Genomic DNA, 17,625 nt, shown 5'->3' on the forward strand with positions numbered 1-17,625 from the left:
GTCATGTGGACTCGGTGAGGTTAAACTTTGTGCATATTTCTCCATAACTACAAAAACCCTGGTTATTAAAAATATCCCCTAATGAGTGTATGCCTTGCTCTTCCCATATAGGGAATCTTATAAGACGTTTTTCCATTAAGAGTGCATTGTTATTGAATATGGGAGTGTGATTATGCCATTTTTGAGGGTTAGGATATTTTTTTTGTGTTTCCCGCCATATCCGGATTGCATGGGTAATTATGGGGCCAAATTTCCACTCACAGTGCTTGATTGGTAGTTTAGTGTGTGCTATGTCCTTCAGTCTATGTGGGGCTACTATGTTTTCTTCCAATTTTCTCCAGGATACCAATGCCTGGGGATCAAACCATATTGTCAATGGTCTTAATGTGTAAGCCTTAAAATATTGGAAAAAATCTGGAACTGCCATGCCACCGTCTGCTTTATTTCTCTGTGCGGTGGATCTTTTTATGCGAGGTGGTTTGTTATTCCAAATAAATTTGTATGTGGAGGAGTGTAATCTTTTCCAGTAACCCTCTGGAGGGGGTAACGGTAGCATTGAACTGATGAAGTTGATTCTTGGTAGTACATCCATCTTAACTATTGATACCCTTGCCTGTACTGAGTTTTTAAGTTTTGCCCACCTGTCCAGGTCGTCTTTGATTTTGTTCTGTATTTTTGTGTAATTGTGCTTCACCGTTTGTCTTATGGTGGGAAATATTTCCACACCCAAGCATCTAAAATGTTTTACCATGGGTATCTCACCTGGGAGGGTTGTGTCTTTTTTTGCATGGGTGTTAAGTGGAAGGAAAGCCGACTTCGGCCAATTTATTTTAAATCCCGATAAATCACCAAAGTTCTCTATCAGCTTGAGTAGATGAGGCAATGTGGTGTTGGGGCTTTGCATGAACAATATTACGTCGTCCGCATATAAACAAATTTTATGTTGTGTGCCCTTGATTACGATTGGTTCTATGGATTGGGATTGTCTTATATATTGTGCTAAAGGCTCTAATGATAGATCGAATAGTCCGGGACTAAGAGGGCAACCCTGTCTGGCTGAGCGTGATACCAGAAAGATTTTGGAGATGAATGTACCTGTTGTAATCATGGCCGATGGGTCTTTGTATAATACTTTAATCATATCAATGAATCCTTTTCCTAACCCCATCCTTTCTAATACTGCCCATAGAAACGACCATTCCAGCCTGTCAAAGGCTTTCATAGCATCCAGGGACAGCATCGCCTTAGGTATGGTGTCTTCTTTGTCTGCATCTAGTACGTGCAGTATTCGTCTTATGTTATCATTGATCAGGCGACCTCTTATGAAGCCAGTTTGGTCCGGATGAACTAAAGACGTCATATGCTTTTGTAATCTGATGGCTAATACCTTAGAGTACAGTTTGACATCGGTTCCGAGGAGGCTTAAGGGTCTGTAACTACCGCACTCGGTGGGGTCTTTGTCTTTTTTGAGAAGGACTGAAATGAGTGCAATATTGTCGTGTTTATGGAAGCTCCCCTCCTTGACTGAGTATAAGATCATATTTAGTAATAAGGGTCCAATTATGTCCCAACAAGAAAGGTACATTTCTGATGGGATACCGTCTCTTCCAGGAGCCTTACCATTTTTCATTTCGGATATGGCCTTCTTGAGTTCCTCTAGTGTGATCGGTGCTTCTAACTGTTTAGCGTCATCCTCCGAGAGTTTAGGGAGAATAATTTGATTAAGATATGTGTCCATTTTGTTTTGATCAAAGGTCGTTTCTGATTTATATAAGTCGGAGTAGAATTCTTTGAATGTATCGTTTATTATTTTGGGGTCTGTTACAAGTACTTGTTGTTTTCTAATGGCAGTTATATCTGCAAATTTTGCATTAATTCTTAATCGCATGGCTAATAGGTGACTAGGTTTAGAACCTTGGGAGTACTGCTGTTGTCTTGTGCTGCGTATTTGCATTTCCGATTGTTGTCTGTATATGGCATTGATCTCTGTTTTTAGTACGTTAACTTGATTTTCTAGTCTATTGAGTTGTTGTATTTTAAAGAATTAAATAACGTTGAGTAAAGCGTTTCCAGTTCAGACAGTTTTGTGCATTGATTCTTGCGCATTATGGAGGAAAATCTATCAGTGAAATCCTTGATCATACCCTTTACCGACATCCATATTATTCTGGGGTCTTGCACCGCGTTTGCATTCTCCCGTAGGAATACTGTGAGAGCTTCTTTGAGTTGTGTAATGAATTCCTTGTTGTTAAGCAGCATCGAATTAAAACGCCATCTTGGGGCCCGGGAAGATAGTATACCAAATGTTGCTTTTAGGAGTAAATAACAGTGATCTGATAGTGTATTGGGTATCATTTCCACTTCATATTTATCAAATAGTCTCGGGGATGCAAAGACATAATCAATTCTGGATAATGTGTTATGTCTCGCCGATCGACAAGAGTACTTTCGCGTCGTGGGATTAAGTGAACGCCATAAATCATTTACCCCTGTAGTCTTTGACCAATCCTTTAGTGCTTTAGATGAATTTTTTTGTTCGCTGGAAAAGGCGAGGTAAGATTTGTCCATCCTTGGATTCCAAATGGCATTAAAATCCGCACCTATTATAAATGAGTACTTGGGATGGTTTAACATTTCATCGGTTAGTGAAGTGAAGAAATCAGGAGCTATCTGTAGCTACTGCTAGCCCGCTAGATAACGTTAAGACAATTTAGTTTACTGGGACATATAGAGCTAACGTGAGCTAGCTAACGTGAGCTAGCTAACGTGAGCTAGCTAACGAGGGAACGGAGGTATTATGCACTCGAGTCGACTATTGCTGGAGCATTTGTTGATATCAGCAGCTATCAGTAGCTAGCCAGCTATACCGTTAGACAATGCCTCGTCATGTATTAAACTAAAAGTGAATAGTTGACTGGGTCATTGTTTAAACAGTAACGGTAGCTCATGGAGGTCCGATCTAGACGAGAGCAGACTGCCTCTGTGTTGATACGAGCAGAAGCCAATAGTATCCCGCTGCAGGGCTGGCCCGGCTGGGCGGATATGACTCGTTGCCACGGTTTATTTCAAAATAAGAGTATCATACGAACTGAATGTTGCTAACTGCCGGAGCCATCGATATTATGACTCTAGCTGCGCTTGGGGCGGAAATGAGACCCGCACAGATTTTCAAAATAAGAGTATCGTTATGAACTACACGTCTACACGCCACACGGCGGGCAGACCTCTCAGTGGCAAGCGCCAAAGGTAAAAACTGAGCACCCCTGGCGGGCGGCGGGCTTAAATTTCGGCCCCTGGCTGTAGTCCCTGACCCCCGACCTCCTGAAGTCCACAATCATCTCTTTTGTTTTGCTGACGTTCAGGGATAGGCAGTTCTCCTGACACCACTGCGACAGATTCTCTACCTCTTCCAGGTAGGCCCTCTCGTCGTTTGCAGAGATCAGGCCCACCACTACTGTGTCATCAGCAAATTTGATGATTGTGTTGTTGTTCCGCTGTGCCACACAGTCATGTGTGTACAGGGAGTCGAGGAGGGGACTCAGAACACAACCCTGGGGGGCCCCTATGTTGAGCGTGATGGATGAGGAGGTGCAGTTGCCTGCTCTCACCACCTGGGGTCTACCCGTCAGGAAGTCCAAGACCCACTGGCAGAGGTCATAGTTCAAGCCCAGGTCCCTGAGCTTGGCTATGAGTTTGGATGGGGACTATGGTATTGAATGCTGAGCTGTAGTCGATGAACAGCATTCTCACATAGTTCCCCTGCCTCTTGTCCAGGTGTGATGCTGCTGTGTGCAGCACATGGGCTATGGCGTCCTCCGTGGACCTGTTGGGGCGGTATGCAAAAGTTCTGTACAACAAGTCATCAGGAAGGTTCTGTACAACAACAAGGCAGTTTTACATGTTATTATGTGTCTATGTTATGTGTCTGTGATGTGTTGTGATGGCATGCGTCTTTACGATGTCTGTATGTCCCCCCCCCCCCCCTACAAGGACCACAATGGACATAAGCTCTGAGCTGTGTCCATCCTTGGCAGTATTACAGACTGTGCTTCTGCCACATTTATTTACACATTATTTATATATTGTCAAATAATAAAGTCATTCATTCAATGTAGTCCGTGCAGGTTTTGGTGGTTAAGAGTCAGACATTCCTAGTTCTCCAGCTGCGGGGAGCAGTCCATGCCCACTGTTGCCCAATGTCCAAACCCCCTCCCAACCCCCTCCAATGTACAGAAGCTTCCCTTCCAATGTATATATATATTTTATGATCTCTCTCTTAAACAGTACTGTATGTCATAAATGTCTTGATGAATAAAAAATGGGGGACCTTGATGTAAACAAGACGAAAGTCTTTCTCTGGTCTGCATCCCTTTAACAATTGTTTCTCTTGTTTGTATTGAGCCGTACCGTACCCATTATGCAATCTGTTAATAAAGTTTTCAATCAATCAATCAATCAATCAATCAATCAATCAATGATGGCCGCTGGCACAAAGGACTGGCCGGGGCATTTGTACTATATCTACATCTGTAAATATATCTGTAGTGTTAAAAAGCACTACACCATATTTGACCTATTTGCACTACATCTCTACCTCATTTTAGCATTTTTTTACTGTATGAAGCCCAATCTCAGGAGGCTCCTACAGAACCAAGCATTTCACTGTAATGTACTTTATATGCGACAAATAAAACAAAACTTGAAACTAGGCCACTGTGACGTTGACCACCGGTGTTATCCCTTACCTGATTGATTGATTGAATTGATTGATTGATTGATTGAAAACTTTATTAACAGATTGCAGAATGGGTACAATACAGTACGGCTCAATACACACAATTGTTAAAGGAAAACTCCAACATTTTGGGAAATTAGCTTATTTAACATCTTCCCTGGAGTTAGACAAGAAGATGCATACTTTTTTGTCTATTGCTTTTCATTTATCTATTTATTTATTTAACTGTATTAAACAATATAAAACGAATTGGCCAGTGGGATGCACGATAAGTATCGGGCCGATAATTATCGGGCCGATATCAGAAATGATGACGTCATCCCGATAAACCCGATAACGTTATTAATAGCTCCGATAATATAATATATTTTTTGGTAAAAAAAAATGCGGTGTGGGTGAATTGGGATGAAGGGCGTTTGTTTTTACTATCGGCTCCTCCCGTTTTGCCAGTACTGTGGTACGACTGATAGCGTGTGGTTTAGGAAGCGGGCGTTTTGCACAAATCCAGCGCTCCCTTTCTTGGCTGTGACGTAGCCACGTAAATTTCTGAAGCAGCGCGGACGTAAACAACAAAGATGGCGTCGGTACTCGGAATAGTTTGAGGAAAAAAGTTTGCTTGCTATTTGTAACAAATGCAATGCAGAAGTTCCACGAGGAGGGAAAAGGGCAACAACTAACGGCGCTGCCTGGCTGGTTGCTGGCTAACTAACGTAGCTACTCATCCCGGGAGCTAACGCCGCTGCCTGGCTGGTTGCTGGCTAACTAATGTAGCTACTCGTCTTGGGAGCTAACGTCTCTGTCTGGCTGGTTGCTGGCTAACTAACGTAGCTACTAGTCTCGGGAGATAACGCCTCTGTCTGGCTGGTTGCTGGCTAACTAATGTAGCTACTAGTCTCGGGAGCTAACGCCTCTGTCTGGCTGGTTGTTGGCTAACTAATGTAGCTACTCGTCTCGGGAGCTAACGGCGCTGCCTGGCTGGTATGTATGATTTATTTTTGTATTGTGATATGTTTTGTTTCATGTTAAAAAAAAAATTTGATAAAAAAAAATGTATATACATTTTTTTTAATAATACAATAAATATCAGTATCGGTTATCGGCTTGAGGAGCATAAAGTTATCGGTATCGGTGTCAAAAAATCAATATCTTGCATCCCTATAATTTACTGAGCAAACTAAGGCTTAGTCAAGTCAAGTCAAGTCAAGTGTTTTAATTGTCACGGCATACAGGTATACAATGAAATGCGGCTGGTCTTGCCTGCGATGATGTGCAATACAGTGGTACAACATATAATAGAATCCAATAAAAATACAGTGGTACAACATATAATAGAATCCAATAAAAAACAACAGTGCAATAAACAGGTGCATGGTGTGCCATCTCGGTATCTGTACATAGTATTTACAGAGCATATAGGACATGCTAGGTAGCTTTAGTAGTGCAATACACTGTTCCTGATGTTATACTAATTTAAGTGGCCTTTCCTCTGGCCATAAGTGTGCGTGTGTGCGGCATGAGTGTTAAAGTGGCTGCTAGTGTGTGAGCGTGCTCAGCGTGCGTGTCGTGTATGTGCTAGTGTGTGCTTGTGTGTGGATAGTTCAGTTTCTGTGTCTCTCAATGTTCATTGTTCAAGGCTCTGATGGCCTGGGGGAAGAAGCTTAGCCTAAGCCTCTCCGTCCTAGTAGCTGGGGTTCGCAGGCGTCTGCCTGACCTCAGCAGCTGGAACAGGCTGTTATTGGGGTGGTGGGGGTCTTTCATTATCCTGCAGGCTCTGGATTTGCACCTCTTGTTGTATAGAGCCTGCAGGGGAGGTAGCGCAATACCCGTGGTACGCTCGGCTGAGCGCACCACTCTCTGTAGGGCCTTCTTGTCCTGTGCCGTGCTGTTCCCATACCAGGCAGTGATGTTTCCGGTCAAGATGCTCTCTACAGCTCCTGAGTAGAAGGACTGGAGTATCTTCCCCGATACTCTGAACTTCCTTAACTGTCTCAGGTGGTAGAGGCGCTGCTTCGCTTTCTTTACTACTGTGTCTATGTGTGTTGACCATGTCAGATCCTCTGAGATGTGGACCCCCAGGTACTTGAAGCTGCTCACCCTGTCCACGGTAGCCCCGTTAATCATCAGTGGTGTGTGTGTCTCCTGCTGTCCTCTCCTATAATCCACGATCAGCTCCTTGGTTTTACCAATGTTCAGGAGCAGGCTGTTGTCCTGGCACCAACGTTCCAGTACCTCAACCTCCTCTCGGTAGGCCTTCTCGTCGTTGTCCGAGATCAGCCCCACCACCACTGTGTCGTCTGTGAACTTCACTATGGAGTTGGAGCTGAACTTGGCCACACAATCGTGTGTGTAGAGTGAGTACAGCAGGGGGCTTAGAACACAGCCCTGGGGGGACCCGATGCTCAGCAAAAAAAGGTTCCGTACTGTTGCAATCGTTCGGTGCACAGCACGTACTGTACCGGAGGACCACATTGAGGCGGTACAGTACGTATTCGCGTACCGTTACACCCCTAGTAAACAGCCATCACTGATATAGAGTGTCTGGTCAGTAACATGGGTCTCTCAGTCCCTCCACTCTGCAGTAAACAGCCATCACTGATATAGAGTGTCTGGTCAGTAACATGGGTCTCTCAGTCCCTCCTGCTCTGCAGTAAACAGTCATCACTGATATAGAGTGTCTGGTCAGTAACATGGGTCTCCCAGTCCCTCCACTCTGCAGTAAACAGACATCACTGATACAGAGTGTCTGGTCAGTAACATGGGTCTCTCAGTCCCTCCACTCTGCAGTAAACAGCCATCACTGATATAGAGTGTCTGGTCAGTAACATGGGTCTCTCAGTCCCTCCACTCTGCAGTAAACAGTCATCACTGATATAGAGTGTCTGGTCAGTAACATGGGTCTCTCAGTCACTCCACTCTGCAGTAAACAGCCATCACTGATATAGAGTGTCTGGTCAGTAACATGGGTTAATTTTTTTTAATTAAAAAAATGACCTATTTTAATTTAAATTTAAATTCTTTACTTATAATTATACTATATTCTATTGTGCTTATATTTAATTTAGTTTATATCCCATTTAATTTGATTTTATTCCACCTTTTTATTTTATTATCTGTCCGTTAACACATTCTGCGCCATAAACGAGTTAACTTGTTATTGGCCGCCATGCGTTGAGCGCCAGAAACGAGTTAACTAGTTTTTGGGATCGTTGTTTCATTTATTCGCTATATCTATTCATAATTCATAGCTCCAGCCTCTGGTATCCCCTTCAGAGCCTGTCTGAGCTGGCAGACGGTCAACACCGCCCTCTACTGCCAGGCGGAGCTATTGCATCTCATTGAAAATGGGCTGTTGTGTTTTAGGAAGTGATCTGAGCTGGACGAAATATTCAGGCGAGCCACTTCTATACAACGATGGCATCGAACAGTAACTCCGCCCGCCCGTCATTGTGAACCGGTCGGTAGTGTGGTGCGGACCTCCACAAGCATTATTTGGAATTGCGATCAGATATTTGGATTATCTCTTTTGCATTACATCAGATACAAGGTAAGAACATCATATGAATTTGATCGTTGATCTGACATTTATTTCTAACCCGATCACAGCTATCTGTGTGGACCGTGTATGGCTGTTTACCGTTGGGTAGGAGGAGGGGGGCGGGCGAGCGCCCCGCGATGACGGTCATTTCATGTATGGACGAGGAGACATAATAGTGATAATCTAGCGTTGATTTCAGGATGATTAGATAATCAGCCGAAAAATTACAACGTGATGAACTGATGACTGGATTACAGTCAAATGCATTTTTCTCGCCTTTTTCCTGGAATTACTATAAAACACCCAAACCATACTCTATTCAAAACGGTATAAAACGGAAATGTACGGATGAAAAAACAATCTGTCTCGGGCATGTTGACTAGAAGCAACTCACTGAGACCCGACGGCGTTATTAGACTCATAGATATAATATAAGATAGCGGCTGGGTGGCGCAGCAGAGATTGCGCTCGTCACCAATGCGAGAGACTCCAGTCTCGAATCCGGGGGTCAGCATTGCCTCCGGCTTGGGCCGGCCGTCATACTAACTCGATTGGCAGAGTTAGTGGGAGGGAAGTCGATGGGTGGTAATCTGGCGTTGTGGACAGCGACTCCTACAGGTCGGTTGGGAGACGCCTGCACAGCAGAGACAGGAAAATGGCGGGGGCAGTGTGCGCCTCCCACACGTTACTCCTCGCCAATGAGAGTCCGCGCTGGCAGGTGAAAAGATGTGACTGGCTGCCTGCACATGTATCGGAGGAGACATGTGAAGGGCTTCTATCCTCCCTACAACAGGCTAGTGGGGGGCATATGCGAGCAACGTTCAAAGACAGGGGAAGGGAGAATTGGCACGGCTTGGGATGGGAGAAAAATAGAAAAAGGAGGAGAAAAAGTGGATACAAAAAAATATATAATATAAGATATATTTTAAGCACTCGCAAATGTCACAGTCTAAAACTATATTCATTGAATAAAGACCTGGCGATGAAGGGGGATCAGCACCCCCTGCTGCTGGCGGTCAATGTGTTAATGTCGCACAGAAAACAACCAAATCAAATTCCTTGTATGTGAAAACTACTTGGCAATAAGGACCTTTGTGATGGTGATTATGATTGTGATTGTGATTGTGATTATGATTGTGATTATGATTATGATTGTGATTGTGATTGTGATTGTGATTATGATTGTGATTGTGATTGTGATTACTAGTGTGATTGTGGTTGTGGTTGTGATTATGATTGTGGTTGTGGTTGTCATTGTGATTATGGTTGTGATTGTGGTCGTGATTGTGATTATGATTGTGATTATGATTGTGGTTGTGATTATGATTATGATTATGATTGTGATTATGATTGTGGTTGTGATTGTGATTATGATTGTGATTGTGATTATAATTGTGGTTGTGATTATGATTGTGATTATGATTGTGGTTGTGATTGTGATTGTGATTATGCTTGTGATTGTGATTATGATTGTGATTGTAATTGTGATTGTGATTATGATTGTGATTGTGGTTGCGATTGTGATTATGATTGTGATTGTGATTATGATTGTGATTGTGATTGTGATTGTGATTATGATTGTGGTTGTGATTATGATTGTGGTTGTGATTATGATTGTGGTTGTGATTGTGGTTGTGATTATGATTGTGATTGTGATTGTGATTGTGATTGTGATTATGATTGTGATTGTGATTATGATTATGATTGTGATTGTGATTGTGGTTGTTATTATGATTATGATTATGATTGTGATTGTGATTGTGATTGTGATTATGATTGTGATTATGATTGTGATTATGATTGTGGTTAGCCGGCACGTAGCTTTTGTGCGATCCACCCGTCTTTGTCCATTACTGTCGTTAACTGGGAATCCGAAATTATCCCAAACGGGAGACTTGAATGTTGTGGGATCATCTTCTAGCTCTGGCTGGTCAGTTAGTATTGCCCCTGCCATACTAAGGCTAATGCTATCGTTCAGTGTAGCTGCGTGGCTGCGTGGGATGAACAAACAACATCCGGTTAGTTGTGCACATTATATTAGGGCCGGGGGGATTTAAGTTCAGCAAAAAAAGGTTCCGTACCGTTGCAATCGTTCGGTGCACAGCACGTACTGTACCGGAGGACCACATTGAGGCGGTACAGTACGTATTCGCGTACCGTTACACCCCTAGTAAACAGCCATCACTGATATAGAGTGTCTGGTCAGTAACATGGGTCTCTCAGTCCCTCCACTCTGCAGTAAACAGCCATCACTGATATAGAGTGTCTGGTCAGTAACATGGGTCTCTCAGTCCCTCCTGCTCTGCAGTAAACAGTCATCACTGATATAGAGTGTCTGGTCAGTAACATGGGTCTCCCAGTCCCTCCACTCTGCAGTAAACAGACATCACTGATACAGAGTGTCTGGTCAGTAACATGGGTCTCTCAGTCCCTCCACTCTGCAGTAAACAGCCATCACTGATATAGAGTGTCTGGTCAGTAACATGGGTCTCTCAGTCCCTCCACTCTGCAGTAAACAGTCATCACTGATATAGAGTGTCTGGTCAGTAACATGGGTCTCTCAGTCACTCCACTCTGCAGTAAACAGCCATCACTGATATAGAGTGTCTGGTCAGTAACATGGGTTAATTTTTTTTAATTAAAAAAATTACCTATTTTAATTTAAATTTAAATTCTTTACTTATAATTATACTATATTCTATTGTGCTTATATTTAATTTAGTTTATATCCCATTTAATTTGATTTTATTCCACCTTTTTATTTTATTATCTGTCCGTTAACACATTCTGCGCCATAAACGAGTTAACTTGTTATTGGCCGCCATGCGTTGAGCGCCAGAAACGAGTTAACTAGTTTTTGGGATCGTTGTTTCATTTATTCGCTATATCTATTCATAATTCATAGCTCCAGCCTCTGGTATCCCCTTCAGAGCCTGTCTGAGCTGGCAGACGGTCAACACCGCCCTCTACTGCCAGGCGGAGCTATTGCATCTCATTGAAAATGGGCTGTTGTGTTTTAGGAAGTGATCTGAGCTGGACGAAATATTCAGGCGAGCCACTTCTATACAACGATGGCATCGAACAGTAACTCCGCCCGCCCGTCATTGTGAACCGGTCGGTAGTGTGGTGCGGACCTCCACAAGCATTATTTGGAATTGCGATCAGATATTTGGATTATCTCTTTTGCATTACATCAGATACAAGGTAAGAACATCATATGAATTTGATCGTTGATCTGACATTTATTTCTAACCCGATCACAGCTATCTGTGTGGACCGTGTATGGCTGTTTACCGTTGGGTAGGAGGAGGGGGGCGGGCGAGCGCCCCGCGATGACGGTCATTTCATGTATGGACGAGGAGACATAATAGTGATAATCTAGCGTTGATTTCAGGATGATTAGATAATCAGCCGAAAAATTACAACGTGATGAACTGATGACTGGATTACAGTCAAATGCATTTTTCTCGCCTTTTTCCTGGAATTACTATAAAACACCCAAACCATACTCTATTCAAAACGGTATAAAACGGAAATGTACGGATGAAAAAACAATCTGTCTCGGGCATGTTGACTAGAAGCAACTCACTGAGACCCGACGGCGTTATTAGACTCATAGATATAATATAAGATAGCGGCTGGGTGGCGCAGCAGAGATTGCGCTCGTCACCAATGCGAGAGACTCCAGTCTCGAATCCGGGGGTCAGCATTGCCTCCGGCTTGGGCCGGCCGTCATACTAACTCGATTGGCAGAGTTAGTGGGAGGGAAGTCGATGGGTGGTAATCTGGCGTTGTGGACAGCGACTCCTACAGGTCGGTTGGGAGACCCCTGCACAGCAGAGACAGGAAAATGGCGGGGGCAGTGTGCGCCTCCCACACGTTACTCCTCGCCAATGAGAGGCCGCGCTGGCAGGTGAAAAGATGTGACTGGCTGCCTGCACATGTATCGGAGGAGACATGTGAAGGGCTTCTATCCTCCCTACAACAGGCTAGTGGGGGGCATATGCGAGCAACGTTCAAAGACAGGGGAAGGGAGAATTGGCACGGCTTGGGATGGGAGAAAAATAGAAAAAGGAGGAGAAAAAGTGGATACAAAAAAATATATAATATAAGATATATTTTAAGCACTCGCAAATGTCACAGTCTAAAACTATATTCATTGAATAAAGACCTGGCGATGAAGGGGGATCAGCACCCCCTGCTGCTGGCGGTCAATGTGTTAATGTCGCACAGAAAACAACCAAATCAAATTCCTTGTATGTGAAAACTACTTGGCAATAAGGACCTTTGTGATGGTGATTATGATTGTGATTGTGATTGTGATTATGATTGTGATTATGATTATGATTATGATTGTGATTGTGATTGTGATTGTGATTGTGATTATGATTGTGATTATGATTGTGATTGTGATTGTGATTACTAGTGTGATTGTGGTTGTGGTTGTGATTATGATTGTGGTTGTGGTTGTCATTGTGATTATGGTTGTGATTGTGGTCGTGATTGTGATTATGATTGTGATTATGATTGTGGTTGTGATTATGATTATGATTATGATTGTGATTATGATTGTGGTTGTGATTGTGATTATGATTGTGATTGTGATTATAATTGTGGTTGTGATTATGATTGTGATTATGATTGTGGTTGTGATTGTGATTGTGATTATGCTTGTGATTGTGATTATGATTGTGATTGTAATTGTGATTGTGATTATGATTGTGATTGTGGTTGCGATTGTGATTATGATTGTGATTGTGATTATGATTGTGATTGTGATTGTGATTATGATTGTGATTATGATTGTGGTTGTGATTATGATTTTGGTTGTGATTATGATTGTGGTTGTGATTGTGATTGTGATTATGATTATGATTGTGATTGTGATTGTGGTTGTGATTATGATTATGATTATGATTGTGATTGTGATTGTGATTGTGATTATGATTGTGATTATGATTGTGATTATGATTGTGGTTAGCCGGCACATAGCTTTTGTGCGATCCACCCGTCTTTGTCCATTACTGTCGTTAACTGGGAATCCGAAATTATCCCAAACGGGAGACTTGAATGTTGTGGGATCATCTTCTAGCTCTGGCTGGTCAGTTAGTATTGCCCCTGCCATACTAAGGCTAATGCTATCGTTCAGTGTAGCTGCGTGGCTGCGTGGGATGAACAAACAACATCCGGTTAGTTGTGCACATTATATTAGGGCCGGGGGGATTTAAGTTCAGCAAAAAAAGGTTCCGTACCGTTGCAATCGTTCGGTGCACAGCACGTACTGTACCGGAGGACCACATTGAGGCGGTACAGTACGTATTCGCGTACCGTTACACCCCTAGTAAACAGCCATCACTGATATAGAGTGTCTGGTCAGTAACATGGGTCTCTCAGTCCCTCCACTCTGCAGTAAACAGCCATCACTGATATAGAGTGTCTGGTCAGTAACATGGGTCTCTCAGTCCCTCCTGCTCTGCAGTAAACAGTCATCACTGATATAGAGTGTCTGGTCAGTAACATGGGTCTCCCAGTCCCTCCACTCTGCAGTAAACAGACATCACTGATACAGAGTGTCTGGTCAGTAACATGGGTCTCTCAGTCCCTCCACTCTGCAGTAAACAGCCATCACTGATATAGAGTGTCTGGTCAGTAACATGGGTCTCTCAGTCCCTCCACTCTGCAGTAAACAGTCATCACTGATATAGAGTGTCTGGTCAGTAACATGGGTCTCTCAGTCACTCCACTCTGCAGTAAACAGCCATCACTGATATAGAGTGTCTGGTCAGTAACATGGGTTAATTTTTTTTAATTAAAAAAATTACCTATTTTAATTTAAATTTAAATTCTTTACTTATAATTATACTATATTCTATTGTGCTTATATTTAATTTAGTTTATATCCCATTTAATTTGATTTTATTCCACCTTTTTATTTTATTATCTGTCCGTTAACACATTCTGCGCCATAAACGAGTTAACTTGTTATTGGCCGCCATGCGTTGAGCGCCAGAAACGAGTTAACTAGTTTTTGGGATCGTTGTTTCATTTATTCGCTATATCTATTCATAATTCATAGCTCCAGCCTCTGGTATCCCCTTCAGAGCCTGTCTGAGCTGGCAGACGGTCAACACCGCCCTCTACTGCCAGGCGGAGCTATTGCATCTCATTGAAAATGGGCTGTTGTGTTTTAGGAAGTGATCTGAGCTGGACGAAATATTCAGGCGAGCCACTTCTATACAACGATGGCATCGAACAGTAACTCCGCCCGCCCGTCATTGTGAACCGGTCGGTAGTGTGGTGTGGACCTCCACAAGCATTATTTGGAATTGCGATCAGATATTTGGATTATCTCTTTTGCATTACATCAGATACAAGGTAAGAACATCATATGAATTTGATCGTTGATCTGACATTTATTTCTAACCCGATCACAGCTATCTGTGTGGACCGTGTATGGCTGTTTACCGTTGGGTAGGAGGAGGGGGGCGGGCGAGCGCCCCGCGATGACGGTCATTTCATGTATGGACGAGGAGACATAATAGTGATAATCTAGCGTTGATTTCAGGATGATTAGATAATCAGCCGAAAAATTACAACGTGATGAACTGATGACTGGATTACAGTCAAATGCATTTTTCTCGCCTTTTTCCTGGAATTACTATAAAACACCCAAACCATACTCTATTCAAAACGGTATAAAACGGAAATGTACGGATGAAAAAACAATCTGTCTCGGGCATGTTGACTAGAAGCAACTCACTGAGACCCGACGGCGTTATTAGACTCATAGATATAATATAAGATAGCGGCTGGGTGGCGCAGCAGAGATTGCGCTCGTCACCAATGCGAGAGACTCCAGTCTCGAATCCGGGGGTCAGCATTGCCTCCGGCTTGGGCCGGCCGTCATACTAACTCGATTGGCAGAGTTAGTGGGAGGGAAGTCGATGGGTGGTAATCTGGCGTTGTGGACAGCGACTCCTACAGGTCGGTTGGGAGACGCCTGCACAGCAGAGACAGGAAAATGGCGGGGGCAGTGTGCGCCTCCCACACGTTACTCCTCGCCAATGAGAGTCCGCGCTGGCAGGTGAAAAGATGTGACTGGCTGCCTGCACATGTATCGGAGGAGACATGTGAAGGGCTTCTATCCTCCCTACAACAGGCTAGTGGGGGGCATATGCGAGCAACGTTCAAAGACAGGGGAAGGGAGAATTGGCACGGCTTGGGATGGGAGAAAAATAGAAAAAGGAGGAGAAAAAGTGGATACAAAAAAATATATAATATAAGATATATTTTAAGCACTCGCAAATGTCACAGTCTAAAACTATATTCATTGAATAAAGACCTGGCGATGAAGGGGGATCAGCACCCCCTGCTGCTGGCGGTCAATGTGTTAATGTCGCACAGAAAACAACCAAATCAAATTCCTTGTATGTGAAAACTACTTGGCAATAAGGACCTTTGTGATGGTGATTATGATTGTGATTGTGATTGTGATTATGATTGTGATTATGATTATGATTGTGATTGTGATTGTGATTGTGATTGTGATTGTGATTATGATTATGATTGTGATTGTGATTGTGATTGTGATTACTAGTGTGATTGTGGTTGTGGTTGTGATTATGATTGTGGTTGTGGTTGTCATTGTGATTATGGTTGTGATTGTGGTTGTGATTGTGATTATGATTGTGATTATGATTGTGGTTGTGATTATGATTATGATTATGATTGTGATTATGATTGTGGTTGTGATTGTGATTATGATTGTGATTGTGATTATAATTGTGGTTGTGATTATGATTGTGATTATGATTGTGGTTGTGATTGTGATTATGCTTGTGATTGTGATTATGATTGTGATTGTAATTGTGATTGTGATTATGATTGTGATTGTGGTTGCGATTGTGATTATGATTGTGATTGTGATTATGATTGTGATTGTGATTGTGATTATGATTGTGGTTGTGATTATGATTGTGGTTGTGATTATGATTGTGGTTGTGATTGTGGTTGTGATTATGATTGTGATTGTGATTGTGATTGTGATTATGATTGTGATTGTGATTGTGATTATGATTATGATTGTGATTGTGATTGTGGTTGTGATTATGATTATGATTATGATTGTGATTGTGATTATGATTGTGATTATGATTGTGATTATGATTGTGGTTGTGATTGTGATTGTGGTTGTGATTATGATTATGGTTGTTACATTACATTACAACACATTACATTACATTACAGCACATTACATTACATTACATTACAACACATTACATTACATTACATTACATTACATTACAACACATTACATTACATTACAGCACATTACATTACAGCACATTACATTACATTACAGCACATTACATTACATTACATTACAGCACATTACATTACAGCACATTACATTACATTACATTACATTACAGCACATTACATTACATTACAGCACATTACATTACAGCACATTACATTACATTACATTACAGCACATTACATTATATTACATTACAGCACATTACATTACATTACAGCACATTACATTACAGCACATTATATTACATTACATTACATTACAGCACATTACATTACATTACATTACAGCACATTACATTACATTACATTACAACACATTACATTACAGCACATTACATTACATTACAGCACATTACATTACAGCACATTACATTACATTACAGCACATTACATTACATTACATTACAGCACATTACATTATATTACAGCACATTACATTACATTACAGCACATTACATTACATTACAACACATTACATTACATTACATTACAGCACATTACATTACATTACAGCACATTACATTACAGCACATTACATTACATTACAGCACATTACATTACATTACAACACATTACATTACATTACAACACATTACATTACAGCACATTACATTACATTACATTACATTACAACACATTACATTACAGCACATTACATTACATTACATTACATTACAGCACATTACATTACATTACAACACATTACATTACAGCACATTACATTACATTACATTACAGCACATTACATTACATTACAGCACATTAGATTAGATTACATTAGAATGGATTAGGGTCCAGAAATACACAATGTGCAGGTGATTAAACTGGGTATAAAATATATAAATGAGTACTACTGAGTAATAGTGGTAATCAGATGTACGTACAGAGTTGTAGTATTAATATGTACAGTGATACAGGTATAAAGACACTATCCAGACATAGAACTGTTGCAACGTGTGTGTGTATGTGTGTGCGTGTGTGCGTGTGTGTGTGCGTGCGTGCGTGCGTGCGTGTGTGTGTGTGTGTTTGGTTGCAG

At 42.0% G+C, this 17,625-nt stretch overlaps 1 protein-coding gene across 1 annotated transcript in view; it reads left to right on the plus strand.

Annotated features, from left to right (window-relative positions):
• Positions 1 to 17,625, plus strand: part of LOC311226666 (man(5)GlcNAc(2)-PP-dolichol translocation protein RFT1-like) — a gene marked incomplete at both ends in the record, with an annotated part of 95,181 nt that overhangs the window by 11,714 nt on the left and 65,842 nt on the right. The gene's annotated exons all lie outside the window — the stretch shown is intronic.

The sequence above is a fragment of the Notolepis coatsorum genome (genome assembly GCF_963971535.1).
Source record: "Notolepis coatsorum genome assembly, chromosome: 4".
Lineage (NCBI taxonomy): Eukaryota > Metazoa > Chordata > Actinopteri > Aulopiformes > Paralepididae > Notolepis > Notolepis coatsorum.